This window comes from Lissotriton helveticus, chromosome 7, assembly GCF_964261635.1.
Source record: "Lissotriton helveticus chromosome 7, aLisHel1.1, whole genome shotgun sequence".
Lineage (NCBI taxonomy): Eukaryota > Metazoa > Chordata > Amphibia > Caudata > Salamandridae > Lissotriton > Lissotriton helveticus.
This window is the reverse complement of record NC_136068.1, coordinates 1886663071-1886686294: the sequence shown is the minus strand read 5'-3', so window position 1 is coordinate 1886686294 and position 23224 is coordinate 1886663071.

Below are 23224 nucleotides of genomic sequence, written 5' to 3'. Positions count from 1 at the left end.
CGTCTAGCATCTTCAGATGCATAACATGTACTGGAATACATGTACAAGAAGAGACATACCTCAGTCAGAAAACCATGCAGACCTTAAAACGTCACCACATGCAGTTGATGTGGTGGATTTAAAGTACGCCTTTACACACACTCATACAAAATAGCTTCATCAGTAATCCCTCAAGCAACATGTATTAAATCTCTCTTCTGAGCTGCATGTTCACAATTCTGCAACTAACTTAGGGTGTTTGGCCTAGCCAAATATAATCAGTAACCCTTTGCATGTGTCTCTTGTAACTCTCACCATATTCCTGATATAATGCATGCATGTGTCTACACCTTTTCCTAGTTACTTTTGGTTATTACCATTTTTATGGGGGCTTTTGCTGGCAGATGGGTGGGCAGGTGAAGGGCAGGGATGAGTGATTTGCCCAAACCTGAGTGCACAATTACTGGTTGGCCAGCCCTCCCGGGCCACTTAAACCAATCATGCAAATGTTTCCCTTATCCATGCAGGCTGCCAAATTTGGTGTGATTCCGTCCAGCAGTTAGGACTGTAATTGTGCTAAAACAATGTCAAAATACACATTGACACGTTGTGGGACCGCCTTTTTTGTCGCCCCCCGAAACTTTCAAAACAGCAGCTGAAACAAAAAATGGAAGATTCGTCAAGCAGCACCAATGATATTGGCAAAAAAAACACGATTTTGCTATGGAAACTTTATTCCGGTGCCAGTGCAGGGGGAAAGGACAGAAATGCACGGTATTGGATAAATATGGTGCATTCCTTCTGTTAGATTTGGCGATCTCTAGTTGGCACAGGTAGGTACATGTGACAAATAGGGCCCCTTGCCTCTAGTCAGGATAGGGGGATTACACTCCTATAATAACCCCTGCTAACCCCCTTGGTAGCTTGTCACAAGCAGACAGCTTATCTCAGAGGCAGTGTGTAAAGCATTTGTGACCACATACAGTAATCCAGCGACAACACTACAGATGGACACCACACAAGCTTTTATATAAAAAATAAGTATACTTTATATATATTTACCACAAGACCATAAACGATAAAAAAATACACAATACTGTTACTGTAGCTTAGTTTAGTTCTGTTCTTATAATTGCAACACTTTGTGTCAATGTACCATAGGTTGCGTTGCGCTTCAACGACAAGCAATGTTGCAGCGAGGGAAATGCGGCAAAGTTCAGGTGCAAAGAAATAAAGACGTGAAGATCTTTCAGATGCGGCACGCTTCTCCGGGGATGCGAGAAGTTCTCAGTTCGATGTGTGGACTCCAAATGTGACACTCTTTTCCTATGATGCGTGAAGCTTCCGCAAAATGTGCGCTTCTCGGGGATGGAAGGCACTTTTCTTCGATGCGATACAGTGCGAAAGTTCCAGCGGCGACACCCTCCTTCGGAGTTGCGACGGCAGGCACAGCAACAGCAACACGCTCCGACCTCGTAGCGAGACTCTTCTCTGGATGAGGTGCAATGCGACAGCTACAGCTGTGACACCCTCCTTTGGAGATGCGACGGCAGCAGCAGTGACGGTGACACACTTCTTCTTCGTTGCGGCATGGTTCTCTCGATGCGGTGCAGTGCGACAGTTCCAGCTGCAACACCCTCCTTCGGAGTTGTGACGACAGGCACAATGACGGCGACACGCTTCTTCTTTGATGAGTCGCGCTAGCAGTTCCTTGCAACACACAGTCCCTAAGAAGGCCTAAAACAGCAGCAGGCACTTCCAAAGAACTCTGGGGAGCTGGCGGTTGAAGTCTGTTGTCCCTGAGACTTCAGCAGGAGTCAAGCTCTTTTCCAAGCACTTGGAGATCCTTCACAAGTTGAAAGCAAAGTACACAAACTTCCTTTCTCCTTCCTTTGGCAGTAAGGCAACCACTGCAGCCCAATCCCCCAAGCAGCACTTCAGCTTGGGAATAGTGTCTTCTCCATTTCTTCAGGTTCCTCTCCTCAGTAAAGGTTTCTTCTTGTAGTCCAAAGTGATCTAATTTTATGGAATCAGTATCCCAATATGTATACCCCAAAATCCTTTGTTCTCTGAAGGGAGAGGAGCCTTTGCCCAGTCCAAACCAGTTCTGAAGCACACTGTTTACCAGACTTCTCCTTTCCTTTCAGAGTGCAGGGCAGAAACATCAGACAACCCACAGGAAGTGGAGCCAGCATTGTGGAGCGAAAGCAAGCACAGCCCTGGAGCACTTTGTAGACATGATTCCTTCTCTCCTTTCACAGTGCAGGGCAGAGATATCAGAAGCACCACAGGGGGTGGAGCCAGCACGGCGGGGGGCAGGCACTGTCCTATACATGTCCCAGGTGCAAACTCCAGACAATACATTTACAGCCTAGAAGAGGCAGGCCTGGGTAGTTAGACAAGACAATACCTACTTTCTAAAAGTAGTATTTTTAAACACAGAATGTTGAAATCAACTTCACTAAAAGTTGTATTTTATCATTCTGTGTTCAGGCATACTAAACTCGAATTTCTACCAGGTTCCCAGAGTCAGTTAGCATTATAAAATGTAATAATCTAACTGCCCATTCTGGCCTATGGAGAACACATAGCCTTGCAATAGTGAAAAACGAAAATGGCTGTAATTCACTATTCGGACATGCCACACACACAAGGGCATGTCCTACTTTATACTTACAATGCACCCTGCCCTTGGGCCTACCATAGGGGTATCTAATTTGAAGAAAAGGGAAGGTTTAGGGACTGGCAAGTGGGTGCACTTGCCCAATCAACATGGCAGTACCAGACTACACACTAGCTCTGCAATGGCAGGCCTTAGACACATTTTACAAGGCTGCTTCTGTGGGTGGCAAACCAGTGCTGCAAGCCCTGGGCACACTCAGTGCACTGTACTAGGGTCTGACCAGTAAGCCAAATCAGCTAATCATGGAATGACTAATTCATACATCACTTTACAATAGGGAGAGCATATGCACTTTAGCACTGATCAAGAGTGGTAAAATGCCCAGAGACTTGAAACAGCTAACAACAGGTCAGATAAAATAGAGGAGGAAGGCAAAAAGTTCAGGGATGACCCTGCAAAAAGGGCCAATTCCAACACCTTCCCTTTCACTTTGACACATGGAAGCGCAGCAAGGTACACTATGCAAAATCTCCATAAATGAGGCCCACTGTATCTTGTGCTGCCTTCCCCATCTCAGTGGCTTAAGATTTTAGGGCCTATTACAGGTGCATATTAGTGATACCTAGTGTGATATTGTATGTGGGTAAAGTACCTCCTGCCATATATTATAAGGATATTGCAAGTCACTTAAGAGTTTTGTGACCATGTAAAAGAACAAGGTTGAAAGTCAATGACTTCATGATAACTTGCAATATCCTTACAATGTATGGCGGGACATACTTTATTCCTATAATACATGGTCACACCATCTCCTTTTCCACAAACTACTGAAATCAATGGTACATTGCCCTATCATATGAAGGAAATAGCATGTTTGCCCACAAGAAGAATATAAGTAAAATATAAGTAAAATTTCTAGTGCAAATAACCCCCAAAAAGGCTATTTCATATTTGTTGCAAAAAATATGAGGTTCCAGATCAAATCAATTTGAAACAATTTCACGTCTGCCCAGAAAGTGTGGATGTATGCAGGGAATTTCTATCTTGTCTATAATTACCTAAGATTCGTGAAAAATAAACATATTCCCAAAAATCTCTCCATTCTGCTTATCACTGTTCATCTAGGAAAACAGAACAGAAGAATGAAAAGGCAATTTTTATTTATGCTGTGTGTCCTGCCTTTCAATCAGGCTTCCAGTGCTGGCCGCATGCATTGTGATGTCAGAATGCAAACCCAGAAGCCCAGTGAGCAAATTCGTCTGAAGTGAATGATTCATGTGATCGGGCAGACGTTCACACACATGAATTTCAATGCCAGGTTTACAAGCCCCCATCCCCACAGGAATGTTACTTTTTTTGACGTTCCTGTGCCGAAAGGAGCTTCACCTTATTCAAAGGGAGGTGTTAAGTCACTTAACGATCCTTAAAGCTACTTTGTGTGTAAGACCCCCTTTCACGCCACACTTAGCGTGAAAGGAGTGTGCAATGTGTGTAGTGGTGAGCAATCTGCCGCAACCCCCATTGATTTTGACGCTGCCTCATATTTACAAAGGTGGCATAAACATGGGTCAGCACCAAAAATAAGACCAGGGAAGCCCTGGTGTTAACCTGAAGAAAAGAGGGGGATGCTTTATTTCTCCTCGTTTTTGCTGCAGCACACATAGAAACAGCAAAATGCCAATGATTGTTAATGTGCAGGAAAGTGGGAAGCGCATACGTTCGATTTTAGGGGAAAACAGAACCTGCACTTTCACAAATGTCAACAACTAACGTCTTCACGGATCATTTTGCAAACTCCGGACTGGAATAGGGAGGTAAAGCCACATTGGAATGGATTGCACTTTGTCACAGGCTATCATTATTACCACACTCCTACGTTGAAGCCCTGGGAATGATGGCCTCAGTGTCGGACAGAATAACCCCCCCCCCTCACCTTTCCCTTGTCCAGCCCCCCATGCACAGGTCCACGCCCACCTTAGCCGCAACCTGTGTCCAGACTGGCGAAGGCTGCTGGAACTCTGCTGCCTGGCAAAGGGCACCCGGCCCGGCGCGCAGATGTCCACCAGCGGGAGACTTTCACGGGAGATGTCCACATCTGCTTCAGTGAGGCTAAAGTGAGCGCCATGGCCGGGGTGGTGAGTACAGCCCCCCCCCCCAGTCCTTCATGAAGCTCGATCTTGAGCCTACCACCACCTCCAACTGAGCAAGGCATCCATGCACTGACACCAGTGACCCCTTCACATCCGCAGATACACCTCATCCTGCTGCTGGGCCTGGAGTGCTCACAGCCTGACCAGCAGAAGCCACACACTGCATTACAGCTGGGGGCTGGGACCCTGGACCACACGCCCCACATGATGGTGCATCGTTAGCCCACCTGCTTACTGGAGCGAGAGTGGAGGAAGGAGAGAGGTGGAGATGCAAGGAGAGTCAGCCACCTTGGAAAGGGATTATTGAGAGGTGGGTGCAGAACGAGTGGAAGGGAGGGAGGGGAAGGAGGAAGGAACAAGCTCCCACCTACCGGAAATGGTTCTAAGGCCGCATGTCAGTTATCCAATCAGAATTCATTTAAATATCTTTTATTTGGGTGTCATTTGTACTCTCACAAAGAAAAAGTGGCTAACTTCCCCAGGGTTTGTGTTCTAATTTTAAAGTGTTAACCTGTAGTTATTTCTCGTTTCTTTGTAATTTACTGTGATGTCTGAAGGAAAAGTGAAGGTGGATTAATTTATAAACAAAAAATGAAGGACTCTAGCTTAATGGTGCTTCATATACGAGATCAGTTAAATGTGCGACTAATTTTTTTTAAACACCACATTTGATTTGCAAAGAACTTTCTTCTAGCTACGTTATACTTTCTCACCGTGTTTTAAACCTATGCTCAATTTCTCAGTTTTCATTTCTCAAGATGTCTGCTCTGATTGGTTAAGGACGCCTTTCCTTAAGGTACCAGTTCTATATGACCATGCATTCTTGAGAATATCACAGAGAGCCGTTGTCTCATAGACTTTAGCAGGGCCCTGCACGATCAGGAAAGTTCTTGGACACATCTTCCAGGTCTTGCTTGCCACCGTCCTCTTGTGCATCCCTTATTTCAATCGAGTAAAAGACGCATGGTGATGTGTTTGGAGATTAATGTGAGTCAGAAGTGTCAGCACCATCCTCTGCCACTGATACATGTTACCCTGCTTGACCTCTCTTGCTGGCGAGCTGTGTGCATGAGTACCTCAAACCCTTGCACGGCTCTTCTCAACATGTGTATCCTGTCGTTAGCATCACTAGTGTTATAATAATCAATACATCAGCACAGTCACCAGTGTCAGAAGATAAAGACTGGCCGTTCAATTGTAGCTTTTGTTTTCTTTACTGAAAGATGAACAGCCTTGCCTCATCAGGCATGACAAGCAGCAAGGATGCAGGGAGCAGTGATTGAAGGAACAGTCTATAGTTGTTGGCACACCCCTCCCCTTGCACTTGAACACAAGGAGGCAGATCACAAAACCTGTTTGACTGCTGCTCTTTCATGTCCTTGCTCATAAGTTAAGGTAGTGGCAGGTGCAGACACATCTGTCCTTGATAATATGCCCCATTGTACCATGGTGGTATGAAAACAGGCATGCCCTGAGTGGTACTTTAAGTCAAGAAAGTTGGTGCATATTGCTTTGTTGTTTCTTTCCCATGTTTCTGTGCTGCATTATTGTAACGTGATTTTATGGTATTTTGCTGCAGTTTTACGTGCCAATCTGTTTTAAATGTTGTTTTGTGATTGGTATGTTATGTTGCAAATGTGTTGTCTTGCCCCTTTGTATATATTGATTGTGTTAGGTTCTGTTATTTACTTTATATATCTCAAGGAATGCTGCTGCACTTCCAGGCAAGGCAGCACATCAATTGTAAGTTTACTATGACAGGCAACCATTTACCAATGTATATTGTGGTAAAATAACGCCACCACAACGCTTCAACTGCTTAGGATACCAATTTGTGACAGTGATGGAGCGAGATAGAAAACAAAATTTTGTTTAAACTCGCGAAGTCACATTTCCATAACATGAATAATAATATTAATAATTTGTGATATGTCGTGCTAATACAACTTAGATTAAACTTTACACATGGGGGACTAACATGTGTGCTCATAAACGTGCATATTTGTTGCATCTTTTTGTTCGTGCAAAATAATAAAATAATTTATTGTTTTTGTTTTTGTCATTACTAACTGCTGCAAAATTAAAAGAAGCATGTGCTTATTTTGCTTTTCCTTGTCTACGTGATGTCATTTCTACTATTCTAGGTGCACATAAGTCTCATGGATTATTGAAGACTGGTAGATATAAACGCTGCTTTATTTGTTTGCATTTGCTAGGTAACATTTGACTAATCGGGTGGGTTAATTAATTAGTGAACCCAGGGGTGGATACAGAATCTACATTATTTCTTACATTAATACTTTTCTTGTGTTTGTTTTATACTAGAAAGCTTAAGTTGCCTGCTTTTGGGCCTAGTTTGCTTGAGTCGCAGAAAAGCTGACATTTACTTCTGCAAAAGTCACGAGACGCCCATTCTGAAATAAAGCGTTCATCAAAGCTGCATTCACAAAGCAAAAACTGATGTGCTGTCATCATTCTGTCGGACGTGGCCAAGGTCGAAAGTGAACATTTTGTCGGTCTTAACTTGGCATCCGCGGAAGTCAATGGACGCAGCGAGAACATTTATATACAATTGTTGCAAACCTAGGAAGCTCCTGGTTGCACTCGGAAGAGACAATGGTCCTTAAGAAAAATGACTTAATGGAAATTTTGAAATGTGGGTGACATGTCACTTGTCACTCTCAGCCAATGGGACGTCGAAGATTTCTGAAAACTTTCCTTTGCGTAGTTTAGTTAGCGTAGAAAGGTATAAAAAGTCATGCCCCTAGGGATGGGCTGGCTGCTGCTTTCTGACTTTCCGATGAGGGTGATGTGCTGTCGGACTTTGCGTGGAGCACGTAAGAATCCTCAAAGAACTTTACTTTAATTTCTATAATTTTAGCTCAGCTAGGGACTTAGGATTTAGAAATGCTAAACTTTTAATAATTCTCTTAAACTTTGATTTAGTTGCTTAAACTGCTTTTTCTCATGATTCTTTACAACCATGTTTACTTTAATGCTAATAAAATTCATTTATAAAACTATCAACTTATATACCATAATTTAGTAATAAAAATCTTACTTTTGACAAACAAGCTGGTCTTGGTTATTCAGAAGTGTGGGTTACTATTAGCTAGATCACGTCGCCTATGGTGGTCGATTAAATAGTGAGGATGTGTTATAATGACAATATTCTTTCCGCTAATGTATAATATTGTATATAGTTTGTAAATTAGGTGTATATAGATTTATTCTGACCACCTGATTCAGTAGGCCCAAAATATGTCAGGTTTATAAATGGGTCCATGAGTTAGTGTAGAGTTTGTTATTAGGTTATGAAGTTGGGTAGCGTTGTTTATGACATATTTTCTATAGCCCGCTGGATCAATTCTCTGGTAGCAGAAATTGATGGTTGCTGAGGGGTAACCAAGGTAATATGTTGGTTGCTAAGGGTTACTAAGGTGTTATGGTATGGAAATAGGATCGATGTTTTAACACATGTTGAGTCCGTTATTCGTGCTATCTGTAAGCTATACCGGTATAGATTGTGTGGCGAGAAATTAGTCACGCAAATCATCTGTTCTGTTTGTAGTGATATCGCCGAGTATCACAATTGGTATCGCCGTGTACCAGAAGTATTGTCGCCGTGCAATACAGTGTTGTCGCCGTTCAGCACAGTGTTAGGGCTAGGTGTGAATCTTGTATAGTGAGGGTTTTCTAAGAAATTAGAGCAGCATGAGAATAGGGACAAAGCGCCTTCCATAAAACTCACTGTGATAAAAGTATTAGTTATATCCGAGCTTGAGTGAAGGGTAAAGTAGCGTCGGTGCATGATTATCTATAAACAGGTTAGAGTCCTGTACGGGTACATGTTTCATATCTATAAACAGGTGAGAGTCCTGTACGGATAACGTCGTTATTTTGCTAACGGTGCATGATTTCTATAAACAGGTGAGAGTCCTGTACGGATTTCATGTGTGTTTGAAATTAGGGAATTTTCCGTGTGAAAGTGCGAGTTTGATTTGTATTTTATGTTCAAGTGGAACTCTTAGAACTGTCACTTCGCGGTGCGTTCAGAGCAAAGCGAGTTCATAATTATACGTGTTAGAAGGGTGGGGTAAGGGTTACTCTACCGACAATTGAAAATTATCCTTAGTGTGAATAGCGCCGTCTATTCCGAAGTGTGGATACTTGAATGTGTGTAAACTATCCTAAATAGTGAAACAAACAGATGAGTCCTTATTGTCATTGTTAAGAATTAATTTACACTGAAAAGTGTTCTTAAAATGGCGCTGTGAAAAGATTTTGTGAAGGAGGGGTAAGCGCCAGGAGTGAGAAACGAGAAACCGCAGCTGCTGTGTACGTCACAGAGCCGCGCTGGGATTGGGTGACCTACGTCACCAACTGTACTCTGATTGGCTCTTGAGTCTCTGACGGTCCGTAAGCTGATTGGTTATTTAGGAAAACTCAATTTTTATTGGTTGAGCTGAAAAGTGACGTAGCTCGACTGTCATTGGTTTGTTGGTGTGTTTCGCGCACGGATTGGTTGTTTTGCGGAACATCCCGGAAATATTTTACGAACGATTTTGTGAATTAGATTTAACTCTTAAAAATGAGTTATCATTTTAAACATGTTGAGAAAAAGCCAACATTACTTCAAAAGTTTAAGAATTTATTTTCGCCTGACAAGAAAATCGAAACGCGAGGTGGTAAATTACTTCATAAGTATAAAACACCTGCAGCGTACATGGAAGGTGAATATGGATATCATACTGTCTTATGGTTTGATAGTTGGAAACGCTATACTAAGAACGACGGTGTTTTAACTTGGCCTGATGATGGTTCATTTAATGTAAAAGTCTTGAGAAATTTACGAGAGAAAATGAATGCTCTTGTTCCAAAACCGAGACCAACTCAATTTGAAGCTTTAGTTGAGTGGGAAGATGAGATGTATCAGTTACAAAGAGAAGCTAGTGGAATTAAAAGACCTTCTAAAAATCCACCATGGAGAAGAGAAACTCATGAAGATAGATTGAGAATGTGGAGACAGGGAAACATGAGTGAAGGTTTATATTTAATTCAAGAAATGGTAATGGGTACTCCTACAGGGAAATCTATGGAAAGTGAATCTGAAGATGCAGTTATGGAAGAAATATATACCACAGCTAGAAAGAATCAGCCTTTGAGACCTCCTAGATCATGGTCTACTCCGGTGGTTTCTACTGAAACTTCACCGAGTGCACCTCCAATTAATGAAGCTCCTAAACTTTATCCAAATAATTGCGAAATCATTGAAACTCCTAGAAGACCAGAATTTGATAATGCTCGAAATGAAGGTAGACATTTTACAATGGCTCCAAGGGCAAGAGAAGCTCCAAAAGATTATAACAGAGAGGCAAGAAATGTTGAAGAAGTCGATTCTGCTGAATATTTGAGATCTAAAGAAGAATTAATTAGAAGAATGACAAAAAGCATGGAAGCTGTGACAGTTCCAGTAACGATTGGTCCTGTTCAGCCTGTATTTGACCAAAAAGAATCAAGCAAAACAGGTTTAACTATTCCTTTAAATGCAGAAATTCAAAGGGTTGCTGAAAAATTTTATTCAGATTTATCTGAAATAAACTCTTCTAGATCAAGAATGCCTGATTTAACCTTTAATGAGGATTTATCTCCAAAAACACCAATGGGTGCTGTTTCGGATATAGGGAGTCCTGAAGTCAGGGTAACCACACCAAAACTTGATGTAGCTAAATTAAAAGCAAATATCGAAGAATTAATAATCGGAACGATAGGTCCAGATAGTTTAAATTACTATCGAGATGATGAACTACTGTTCATTTGCAAAAGCATTCAGTGGAAAACGAAAAACAAATATGATCAACTAGAGGATCTAGCAGCGGAACTTGAAATCGATGTGAGCAAACAAAAGAACTTTGCAAAACATTACAGATTAGATTTTTCAGAAAGTGACATTGAGAGTTTGAACTCAATGGGAAGGATAGTACATATAAAGGATTTGATCGTTTACATCAAAAAGCTAGGAGAACTCAATAAGTGGAGAGTAAAATGGACGAAAAAGAAGGAAGATGAAAAATTGGAAAAATTGTCAAAACAATTTCCAATGAGAGAGATTGCAGGTGGAGGATATGTTCATGTCCCTTGGTCGAGACAGGACATTCTGTTATTTACAAATGACTTTCCGAAATTAAGGGAAAAACCAGTTGAGTGGTACAGACAAGTGGATAGATTTATCAAAGTGTCAAAAGTTCTGTGGATTGATTTAGATGGATTTTTCGACATTGTCGTTCCATCGGATCTTTGGACAGAATGTAAAATATCAATTAGTTGGCCAAAAACAGAACCTGAGCGAATCAAAGAAACAGGTGCTCCAAATCCACTTGTAATTGATTTTTACGAAAAAGTAATTGTTTGGATGAAAAACAAAATTCCACCCAAAGAAGTTGATTGGGTTAAAATAGAAAGGACAGAACAGGAAACAAAAGAATCAGTTCATTCTTTTTATGAAAGACTACTGTTAATCTTTAAACAATACAGTGGTTATGAAAAATTAGATGAGAAAGACATGAGTCATTTTGTCTATAGATTTGTTTATGGACTAAAACCTGAAATTGGAGACATGATCAGAAATAGCATTGTAGGATGGCAATCACTTTCTGTGGATGATATTCTGAGGAAAGCAAAATATTGCAGCGATGAATTAGAAGTGAGACAGAAGAAGCTCAAGGAAAAAGCGATGTGGGCTCAGGTAAAAGTAGCTGAGCAACAGATTGCCAGCATGGGTAATAAGAACACTAATTTTGTTCAAACTGGAAATACAAACCAGATACAAGGAAAGTTTAAAGGTAATAATTTCCAAAAGAAATTTAGCCCAAAGATTGAGGAGTTAAAACAGAGATTACCTTGTTTTAATTGTGGCGAAATTGGACATTGGAGAGACGAGTGTCCTCATCCTCCTAAAAACTTAAAGAGTCCCTTATTGAATCCACAGATGCAGAATGGTGTTGACCTGCAGCAACAGCTACAGATGCAACAGGGGTTAAACGAATTTAACATTCAGCGACAGTTGCAGCAACAGCAACAGCAACAGGTGAATAATCGTCAAGATCAATTGCCACAACCACCTTTTCCGAATTGTGGGGGAGTTCAAAAATATAATCCAAGCGTAGGATTTCAGGGAAATGAACAGGTAATAAAGCAACAGAAACAGCAAAAACAGCAAAGAGTTCAAACGCAAAATGCTTCACAACAATTTCTATTAGCAGAAAGTCAAGACAGTGATTCTGATGATTATTGCTGACGGTGCCCGGGAGAGGAGGAAGAGTGTGTTGTTGGAGCCACTCTTGAGGTTGACCAGTCTGGTCCTTTTGTAAACGGGAAAGTTAATGATGTAGACATCACTTTTCTAGTGGACACTGGTGCTACCCGTTCTACTGTTAGATCAGTGGAAATTGAAAACCTACCTCTCTCTGGGGATACCATCCAAGTTGTCGGAGTAAGTAATCAGCAAATTAAAACAGATTTAACTGATCCAGTTCCAGTTGAAATTGGAAATTACAGAGACAAACACAGATTTGTGGTTTGCAATAGTAGTCCAGTGAATCTGTTGGGCAGAGATATCCTATGTAAAATGAATTGCCGAATATATTGTTCTCCTGATGGAGTTGAGTTACAAACAATGGAGGAAGATGGTTTGTACAGAATGACAATGATGATGATGGAAGCTGAGGAAACAAAATTGTTTCCTGCATTGGAAAAGAAAGATTTGCCTGAAGAGCTTAGAGAAACAGTAAAATCTGAAATATGGGATTTTAATGGAAAAGAAATGGGTCTAATGAGAAAAATAGATCCAGTAAAAATTACATTGAAGCAGGGAATAGAATTTCCAAACATTCCACAGTATAAAATGAAAGCAGAAACAATTGAAGGGATTACACCAATTATTGAAAATTTCATTAAACAGGGCGTATTAAAGGAAATGGAGAGTAGTCCTTGTAATTCACCAATTATGGGAGTTAAAAAGGCAAATGGAACATTTAGAATCGTACAGGATTTGAGAAAGGTTAATCAAATTGTTGTTCCGTGTTGTCCAGTGGTTCCAAACCCAGCAGTAATTCTGTACCAAATTCCGCATGATGCTGAATGGTATACAGTCATTGATCTTTGCAATGCTTTCTTTACGGTTCCTTTACATCCAGACAGTTATGAAATCTTTGCTTTCAGATTCCAAGGTAAGACCCTCGGATGGTGCAGAATCCCTCAGGGCTATACAGAGAGTCCTTCAATCTTTAATGAACTGTTAAAAAGATCATTAGAAAACCTAGACTTACCTGGTAGGTCTACGTTAGTGCAGTATATTGACGATTTGTTGATAGCTGCTAAGACAAGAGAAAATTGTGTGACAGACACAATAATTCTGTTAAATCACCTTGCAGAAGAGGGACATAAAGTGTCCCCAGCTAAGCTACAGTTTTGCAGACAAGAAGTAAAATATCTTGGTCACAGAATTGCAAAGGGAAAAAGACAAGTAACAATTGAGAGAATAAAAATGATTCAAGCAATGTTACCTCCAAGAACACAGAGACAAGTCAGAATGTTCTTGGGAATGGTTGGTTATTGTCGACAATGGATAAGTGGATTTTCAGTAATTGCAAAACCACTACAAAGACTGACAAAGTCAGATGTAAAAGATCCAATTATTCTCAATGATGCTGAGATGGAATCTTTTGAGAACCTGAAAAAGAGCTTATGCCAAGCTCCTGCTTTAGGTATGCCAAATTATGAGAAAGATTTTGAACTGTATTGCAGTGAAAGAGAAGGATGTGCATTATCTGTGTTGATTCAGAGACATGGAAATCTAAAGAAACCTATTGCATACTTCTCTGCAGTTCTTGATCCTATTGCAAAAGCATTACCAGGTTGCTTAAAAGCAGTTGCAGCTACAAGTATTAGTCTTGAACAAAGTGAAGGAATCATTATGGGATTTCCTGTGAAAGTTTTTGTGCCTCATTCGGTTGAAATATTGCTGACAAGAGGTAAGACTCAGCATTTAACCAGTAGCAGATTGACAAAGTATGAGAAAATCATACTAGGGGCAGATAATGTTTCGATTTCAAGATGTTTGAATCTGAATCCTTCTACATTACTGCCTGATTCTGAAATTGTGGATGACATTGAAACAGAACATGAATGTTTAGATGTCATGGAGTTCTGCACAAAACCAAGAAAAGACATCAAAGACAGACCTTTGTCTGAATCGGATTTTGTCTACTTTGTAGATGGCTCATGCTTAAGATCCGAAGGAGGTGTCTTGAAAGCTTCATATTCAGTTTGTACAGTTAAAGATGTTGAAGAAGCATCATGTCTCGAAGGAGTTCGTTCAGCACAAGTGGCTGAATTGATTGCTTTGATTCGTGCATGTGAAATATCGAAAGATATAAGAGTTACCATCATTACTGATAGTCAGTATGGGTATGGAGTTGTGCATGATTATGGACAACTCTGGTCACAGAGAGGATACATGACATCAGCAGGGTCACCAATTAAAAATGCAGTCTTCATTACGAGATTAATTGAAGCAATACAATTACCAAAAGAAATTGCCATTGTCAAGTGTGCAGCACACACTAAAGGAGTTGATTATATCTCCAAGGGCAATGCCTTTGCAGATGAAACGGCTAAATACTGTGCAAGAAAAAATTATTCATACAATCGGGAAAGGAGTAAAGAAACTGATTCAAATTCATTAATGCTAACAACAGTTGTAGAAACATGGCATGAGATTAGAGATTTACAAAATGAAGCAGATGATGAGGAAAAAGACTTGTGGTTAAGATCAGATTGTAGACCACGTGAAGAGGATGGAGTGTGGGTTTACAAAGATGGCAGAGTGGTATTACCAAATTGCTTGATTGCTGACATGGCCAGATTATATCATGGTCCAGCACATCTGGGAAGAGATTCTATGGTTAGACTTTTCAGAGAAACATGGTTCAACACTAAGTTCAGAACAATTGCAGAATCTTTTTTGTCAAAGGTGTTTGTCATGCCAACAACTGAATCCAAACAGAAAATCAGTGGTGGGGACAGGAATAATTGGTCGAGAGGGTGGTCCCTTTACCAGGTTGCAAATGGATTTTATTGAAATGCCCTTACACAATTGTTTGAAATATGTGCTTGTAATTGTTTGTTTATTTTCAAGATGGGTAGAGGCTTTCCCTACACGACATTGTGATTCAATTACAGTGGCAAACTGATGCTCAGAGAAATCATCCCAAGGTACGGTTTTCCAGTCACTATTGAGAGTGATGGAGGAAGCCATTTTGATAATAAACTGATGAAATTAATTTGCGAAGCTTTGAGCATTGAGCAGAAAATACACTGTGCATACAGACCAGAGGCATCTGGGGTGGTTGAACAAATTAATGGAACTATTAAAAACAGAATTGGAAAAATGTGTCTTGAAACAGGTGTAAAGTGGACTGATGCTCTTCCACTTGTTTTAATGTCATTAAGAAGTACACCAGATAAAAAGACAGGTTTGAGTCCTCATGAAATTTTAATGGGAAGAGTTATGAGGCAAGCTTTTGTACCTGTAGGTAAACTGTTGAGCATAAATGACAGTGCTATTTTGGATTACTGTAAAAGGTTATCTGATATGGTAACTTCTGTGTCTAATCAGGTGGGAACTGAAGCACAATCAAATGAAAAAGTTTTGACACATGATCTGAGACCTGGCGATTGGGTCAGAACAAAAGTACATCGGAGAAGAAATTGTCTGGCTCCTAGATGGCAGAAGCCTAGGCAAATAATTTTGGTCACTACTAATGCTGTAAAGTGCAGAGGATTGAAACGCTGGATTCATCCTAGTCATACTATTCCAGTACCAACTCCTGAGAGTTCTGATGTTGAAAGTGATACCACAGATGATTCTGATTCCAAAGCAGAAGGTGGAACAGAGGGTGAAATAAATCCAGATTCTGAAGATCGACAAGAAAGTCGTCATCTGGAAGCTGTACCAGTGACAAGAAAAGACTTGGAAATCATTGAAATAGATTCTGAAGGTGAAGAGAATCTGTTAAAAGGAAAGATAACTGAGGATTCGGTTGTCTCCGTCGAAGATAAAGAAGCAGAACAAAAAGAAGTTTCAGACCAGGAGAGTATCGAAAGGCAGAGAAGAAGCTCTGGAGTAAGGAACAGGAATCCGAAATCTGGGAAGTTGGGGGTAATTGAAGAGGAGGAGGAAGACGAATTACCGAGTACCAGTGACGGAAAACAAAGTGGAGTTCCTGAAGGAGTGAAATTGCCGAATAGAGAAGTTCCTGAGTCAATTGAAATTTCAGACTACGAAACTGAGGAAAGTGACGTGGAAAGTGGAAATAAAAAGAAAAGGACTTGGAAGTCAGAATCAAATAATTCTGAACCAAAAGAAAAATACGTGAGAAAAGCAGACTACTGGCCTGGTGGAAGATTGAGAGTCAGGTTAATCAAGAAACCGAGAGAGCAGGTTGAAGAAATCAGTAGTCAAAAGAGTCCTGGAAAAGAAGTTGGAGTTGGAAGGAAAATTGAAGTAGTGTCGAGAAAAGGAAAAAGAATAATAAGACCAAACCAGAAATACAAGTCTCCTGAGTGGACTTATTTAGTAATTCCACCTGTTATTGACATATATGATAGTAGTGAAGAAGAAAACGAAGTCCAAGAAATTAGTGACGATGATTGAGATACAGAAATATTAATTTGGCAGAAGGCTGAAGAACATTTGTTAGTTGACACAAGGTCGAAGAAAAACTGTTTAGTTGAAGAAAACTTATGTATGACATAAGGTCGAAGAAATCTTGTTTAGGGTTTAAAAAAAAAAAAAAAAAAAAAAAATATTTTAAAAGGGGGGTGTAAATATAAATTTAGATTTTAAATTTTTTTGTTTTATTTTGATTATTTTGAGGCTAAACTAACCAAAAATGCCTTATGTTAAGGAGAACACTTCAAGGTGTACTATTTTTAAGAGATGCTGTAAGATGACTCTGGTGTGTCTGCTCATTTTAATTCTGCTCTGGTTAGTTTTAGCTGTGATTATCCCTTTAGAGATGAATAGAGAATTACACAAAGTTAACATAACAAGCAAAGTTTTGGATAGCCAAACTAAACATAGTGCATCTGCAAAAGTTATTGATCATCAACATAACATTCATCAAGATAAAACAATTAGTGATTTTTCAAGTAATACATTCACAAAGCTTTTGAGTGAATTTGTTAAGGTAATGGATGCAAAAGACTGCTACGTCTGCGTCAAGTTACCTGCTTCTGTTTCTGAGGGAGTAACATATAATATGCTTCCTCTCACTTATGGTGTAACATGCAGTGTGTTAACTAGCTTATTTTATCAAACTGGACGCTTAGAATATTATTATTCAGATTTTGACGAGATTTTCGCAAATATTAAGATTGAAAATGTTTTAAATAAGCACAAGAAGGCAAAACAAATGAGAGAATTTTTCCTTGTTACTAATGAACTCGCATATGAGTATGCTTATAAGAATAATCTAACTTGCAAATTAAGTGCTGAAGGAAAGAAGTTTTTGAATATGGTCGAGGAGAGAAGAGCAATTTACAAAAGGAATGAATTAGTCAAGCAGACTAAGTCCAGGTTCTGGCAGAAAGAGGATGAAAAGTTAAATGGCAAAATGCTTGAAAATGTTGCAATTCACATAGACAAACCAGTTAGTGGAAAGCTTTGCATTAGAAGAGATAACACACTTTTTGATAATTACTTTGTAGGTGCAAGTAACTGTGAAGATACTTATCAGATTATGGGAGGTTGGGGATTCAAAGGTGGAAAAGATCCAATCTTTCCTGGGATTTATTTTGTGTGTGGTGACAAAGCCTACTACAACCTTCCAGACCATTGGTATGGAACTTGTTATGTGGGAATTGTTTTTCCTAAAGTATTTCATGTTGACAGAGATTCAGAAGGATTGTTTAAAATTCATAATTATGTAAATAGAGTTAAAAGAGAAACTTTCACTGAAGTTCTGGGAGATATTTTTCAAGCAGTGATACCTTTTGTTGGTATAACCCTAAATGCGTGGAGAATCAGAAAATTGTCCACTATAGTTGATAGATTGTCAACTGACACCGCTGATGGATTCCAATTAGTGAATGTTGAAGTTATTGCAATTAGATCCATAGTAATTCAAGATCGCCTTGCTTTAGACATACTCCTAGCAAAAGAGGGAGGAGTCTGTGGCATTTTACATGTACAACATTGTTGTACGTATATACCTGATGAAAGTAAGAATATTGAAATGTACATTAAGAACATTACACAAATGCATTCTGAAATAATTCCTTTAGAAGAAGAAGATTTTACAGGGAAACTTTCTAAAAGATTCCAAGCAATTAAAAACTGGTTTCATGACATTGGGAGTTCAATTCTTGGCAAGATTCTGGCACCTTTGATTATTATATTATTCATTTTTATTTTGACCAAAATAGGTTGTTTGTTGCATAAAAGAAAGAAACAGTTGAAAGAGAAGAAGAGGATCTATAAACTTAGAAAAGAAGAAGAAAGGGAGATTGAGTTACAGGAATTACATAGAGATAGGTATGCAAATCGTGAGGATTTTGCAGATACTGGTTTTTAGAATTTACTGACACAAATGAATTTGAATCATTTTCTCGGAAGTTAAAATTATAAAATTTTGGGTGCTGGTGTGGTGATTTGTTAATCACCAGATGAGGGAGTTGATGGAGCGAGATAGAAAACAAAATTTTGTTTAAACTCGCGAAGTCACATTTCCATAACATGAATAATAATATCAATAATTTGTGATATGTCGTGCTAATACAACTTAGATTAAACTTTACACATGGGGGGACTAACATGTGTGCTCATAAACGTGCATATTTGTTGCATCTTTTTGTTCGTGCAAAATAATAAAATAATTTATTGTTTTTGTTTTTGTCATTACTAACTGCTGCAAAATTAAAAGAAGCATGTGCTTATTTTGCTTTTCCTTGTCTACGTGATGTCATTTCTACTATTCTAGGTGCACATAAGTCTCATGGATTATTGAAGACTGGTAGATATAAACGCTGCTTTATTTGTTTGCATTTGCTAGGTAACATTTGACTAATCGGGTGGGTTAATTAATTAGTGAACCCAGGGGTGGATACAGAATCTACATTATTTCTTACATTAATACTTTTCTTGTGTTTGTTTTATACTAGAAAGCTTAAGTTGCCTGCTTTTGGGCCTAGTTTGCTTGAGTCGCAGAAAAGCTGACATTTACTTCTGCAAAAGTCACGAGACGCCCATTCTGAAATAAAGCGTTCATCAAAGCTGCATTCACAAAGCAAAAACTGATGTGCTGTCATCATTCTGTCGGACGTGGCCAAGGTCGAAAGTGAACATTTTGTCGGTCTTAACTTGGCATCCGCGGAAGTCAATGGACGCAGCGAGAACATTTATATACAATTGTTGCAAACCTAGGAAGCTCCTGGTTGCACTCGGAAGAGACAATGGTCCTTAAGAAAAATGACTTAATGGAAATTTTGAAATGTGGGTGACATGTCACTTGTCACTCTCAGCCAATGGGACGTCGAAGATTTCTGAAAACTTTCCTTTGCGTAGTTTAGTTAGCATAGAAAGGTATAAAAAGTCATGCCCCTAGGGATGGGCTGGCTGCTGCTTTCTGACTTTCCGATGAGGGTGATGTGCTGTCGGACTTTGCGTGGAGCACGTAAGAATCCTCAAAGAACTTTACTTTAATTTCTATAATTTTAGCTCAGCTAGGGACTTAGGATTTAGAAATGCTAAACTTTTAATAATTCTCTTAAACTTTGATTTAGTTGCTTAAACTGCTTTTTCTCATGATTCTTTACAACCATGTTTACTTTAATGCTAATAAAATTCATTTATAAAACTATCAACTTATATACCATAATTTAGTAATAAAAATCTTACTTTTGACAAACAAGCTGGTCTTGGTTATTCAGAAGTGTGGGTTACTATTAGCTAGATCACGTCGCCTATGGTGGTCGATTAAATAGTGAGGATGTGTTATAATGACAATATTCTTTCCGCTAATGTATAATATTGTATATAGTTTGTAAATTAGGTGTATATAGATTTATTCTGACCACCTGATTCAGTAGGCCCAAAATATGTCAGGTTTATAAATGGGTCCATGAGTTAGTGTAGAGTTTGTTATTAGGTTATGAAGTTGGGTAGCGTTGTTTATGACATATTTTCTATAGCCCGCTGGATCAACAGTCAGGGTGAGGTAGGTGTACCTACATTTTGCACCGGGTTTGCAACAGAAAAGTGACGCAAACCAAGAACAAAATGCTTGCATTGGATGCACTTTCCAGCACAAAATGTGTTTTACACTGAAACAATGCCTGAAATAAAACACACTTCACAGTAAATGACCTTCTATGGGTGGTTAACGGGCATTCTTGCATGATTACCCATGGCTTTCGATGATTAAATGTATTTAGAAACAATGGTTGGCAGGCTTTTGAAAAAGAATGAAATCCTGTTTGAGGCAGGTCTTAAAAGGAGAAACGTTATTATTTCTGCAAACGTTTGCGACTTTGCATGTGTGCTGCACACATCAAAAGTGAGAAACGGTTTAATGTTTGAGTAGGCATAGTCCTTTGTAATGGTATTTTGTACTGGAAAAGGTGCCTCTTCACAACAAAAAAGGATGCTAGACATGATGCTATTTCCTTTCTGCGCTGGGGCGCAGAGGTGTGTGCATGGTGCTAGGCAGCCTGATAGTGCAGCTGCTCTAGGGAGAGAACAGGAGAGCACCATATCTTAGTAGACCTGGGCCTGTCCTGCTCTGTTACTCTTATGCAATCAGTGGCATAGAAGGGGGGCGGCGGTATGCCCGGGCGACATGACTTTTGGAAAAGCAGCCAACCCATGCTCATACCTGCCATCCTCAGGACGGCAACCACCCCAGTTCTTCAATCGCCCACGGAGGGGCGGCAAATAAAATAAATGCCACCAGCACAACCACACTCACACTCTTTGATTCGGCTGCAGCGGGGTGTCAAACATGGAGACCGCTGCCGCCACGGGCGGCCAAAGTGCTTGCTTTGCCACAGTATGCAATGCAGCACAGCAACTGAGCTACAAAGCGTGAGTTTTTACCACAAGTACCCCAGAGTGTAAACTTAGCGCACACAGACCTCGATATTTGATATAGATCACTGGGCCTAATTTAGCACTCGCAGTGCTCACTTTATTTGTTGAAGGATAGGTGCGTCATTTATGAAAACTGTTGCATCGCTGCGTGAAAATAAGAATGCAACATTTTTCACTGCGCCCTCCTTGTGAAACGAAGGATGCACCATATTTATTGTACGGCAAGGAGTTACAAATACGTCAGTAATGATGCACTGCTGAAGTGTGTTCAAAAGTGATGCAATTATAGCAATGTGTCATTACACATGGGCAAGTCCCATGTTAAATGTGCTTGTGTCAGTCTTGAGATTTTGACGCAGTGGCGTCCTAGAAGTGGCGCAGTGAAATATGTTTAAGGGGGAGTGCATACATTAAACCTGACGCAGGTATAATGTAGTGCAGGACTTTACAAAGTGGTGCATCTGCTTAGATTTGTCACTTTGTAAATAGGGCGCACCATGGCACATTTGTACGGCAACAGTGCGTCACAAAAAGTGACGCAACATTGGCTCAAAATTGTCGCAAGGCCTCCTAAATAAGCCCTAGGGTTGGTAGCTTCCTTACTCAGTCAGGTACTACAGTGGGCACATACAGAAACTCTGTTGGGCATGTCCTACTGACAGCACAGGGTGGGTGGTAAATTGAGCAAAGCTTTATAAACTGCTCTCAGTTTCACACCAACCTCTCCCTCTTAATCTGATCTAAAGGCTTTGAGGTTTAAAGTGAAATTACCTTATGACTTATTGGAACATATGTATGAGACGTGTGCAGCGTAGGTAACGTTCAGTGCAAACAATCAATGGGTGAAAACGACTAAACAAAAAGACTAATCCTGCCTTGAAACACCTAAAGTAATTTAAAGCAAATTAAAATTAACAAACAACAGCGACTATACACATCTTATGTCTTCCACAGCTGACCTCCTTACCTTTAGGCAAACAACATAAGGTGTTTGGTTTCACGAGCAAGCCCTGCCGAGGGAATCCATGAAATTGGGGATGCCTGCACTGTAAAACTCCATGTACACATAGAAGAGATGATACACCAGGAGGGACTTTATTTGAGTAAAGTTAAACTATACACAGAAGAGCAAAAATTAAAATGTAATAAGAAAGTGTATTCTCAGTGCCTTGTTCACAGCAGGTTTATAAACCATTTCTCCACGTGCTGTAACGCAGTGGGATGTGATCCCCGGTGGTGAACTAGAACATGTATCTCCATGGATGCAAAGATGAAGCCATTAAGGGTGGATGTAAACTTGGAGACATGACCTCTAAGGGGTACACAAACTAAGAGGTAAATATTGACTGGGGAATACATGGGCAGCTTTAATTTATTCTTTGTATTTTTATTTAGGATTAAGAGGGGTGAAGAAAAAATCCAAACGGAGATTCAATATACAAACATAATACACAAATAAGGAGTTAAATAGCATTTTAAAATCTATCTACTGAAAAATTAAACACTAATACCATAACCGTAAAATAAAAGAGTTGTTAATTTGACTTTAAATGTCCATATTGAAACAGAGAAAAGGTTATAACACACAAGTAACTGTAAGACCGAAGACCAAGGTGCATTACTTTTCAAGGATAATTGAGGTGGTATATCCCAGGGAGGACCTGGCAGTGAGGTTCAGCTAGGAATTTAGTAGTCCTCTCTTTCAGAAAAACAACCTGGGGTGAAAAAAGCTTTTTTAGGACCGAAACCCTACTCTGGAATAGTCTACCATTGGAATTTGAACAGGGGCGGCTCCTCTGCCATGGCGGGTAATCGTTGCCCCACTTGTTTTAAGCAGAGCACTGCAAAGTAAAGGAAACATAAAATAATAATACATTTGAGTTATTATCATTTAATGTTTGCTGCTGCTTTGCGGGTGGGCGGGCTGCTCTGCTACTGGAGCAGTGCAGGGGAGGAGAGGTTTGCCCACTCCTAAGTGTGTAATGAGTGTTTGGTTAGCCCTCTTGGGCCACCTGAAACAGTCAGGTGCACTTTCCTTGTTCTTCATGCAGGCTTCAGTACAGTCAGTGCGGAGAACACGTCCAGGCCCCAATGCCCTGCTTGTGCTTTGAACTCGGACGTGCAAAACCAGTCCCAATGCTGCATTGCAGCATTTTGATTGGCTAGGAAAGCCTGGGTGCTTACCAATCACAACGCTGCATTGCAGCATTGTGATTGGCTAGCGGAGCTGGCTGTGCTTCCTGTGTCTCAGTGTGATGAGGACAGCAGGAAATAGTGTTCCGTGCTGCAAGTTAAATGTTTTTTTTAATATACATATTTTTT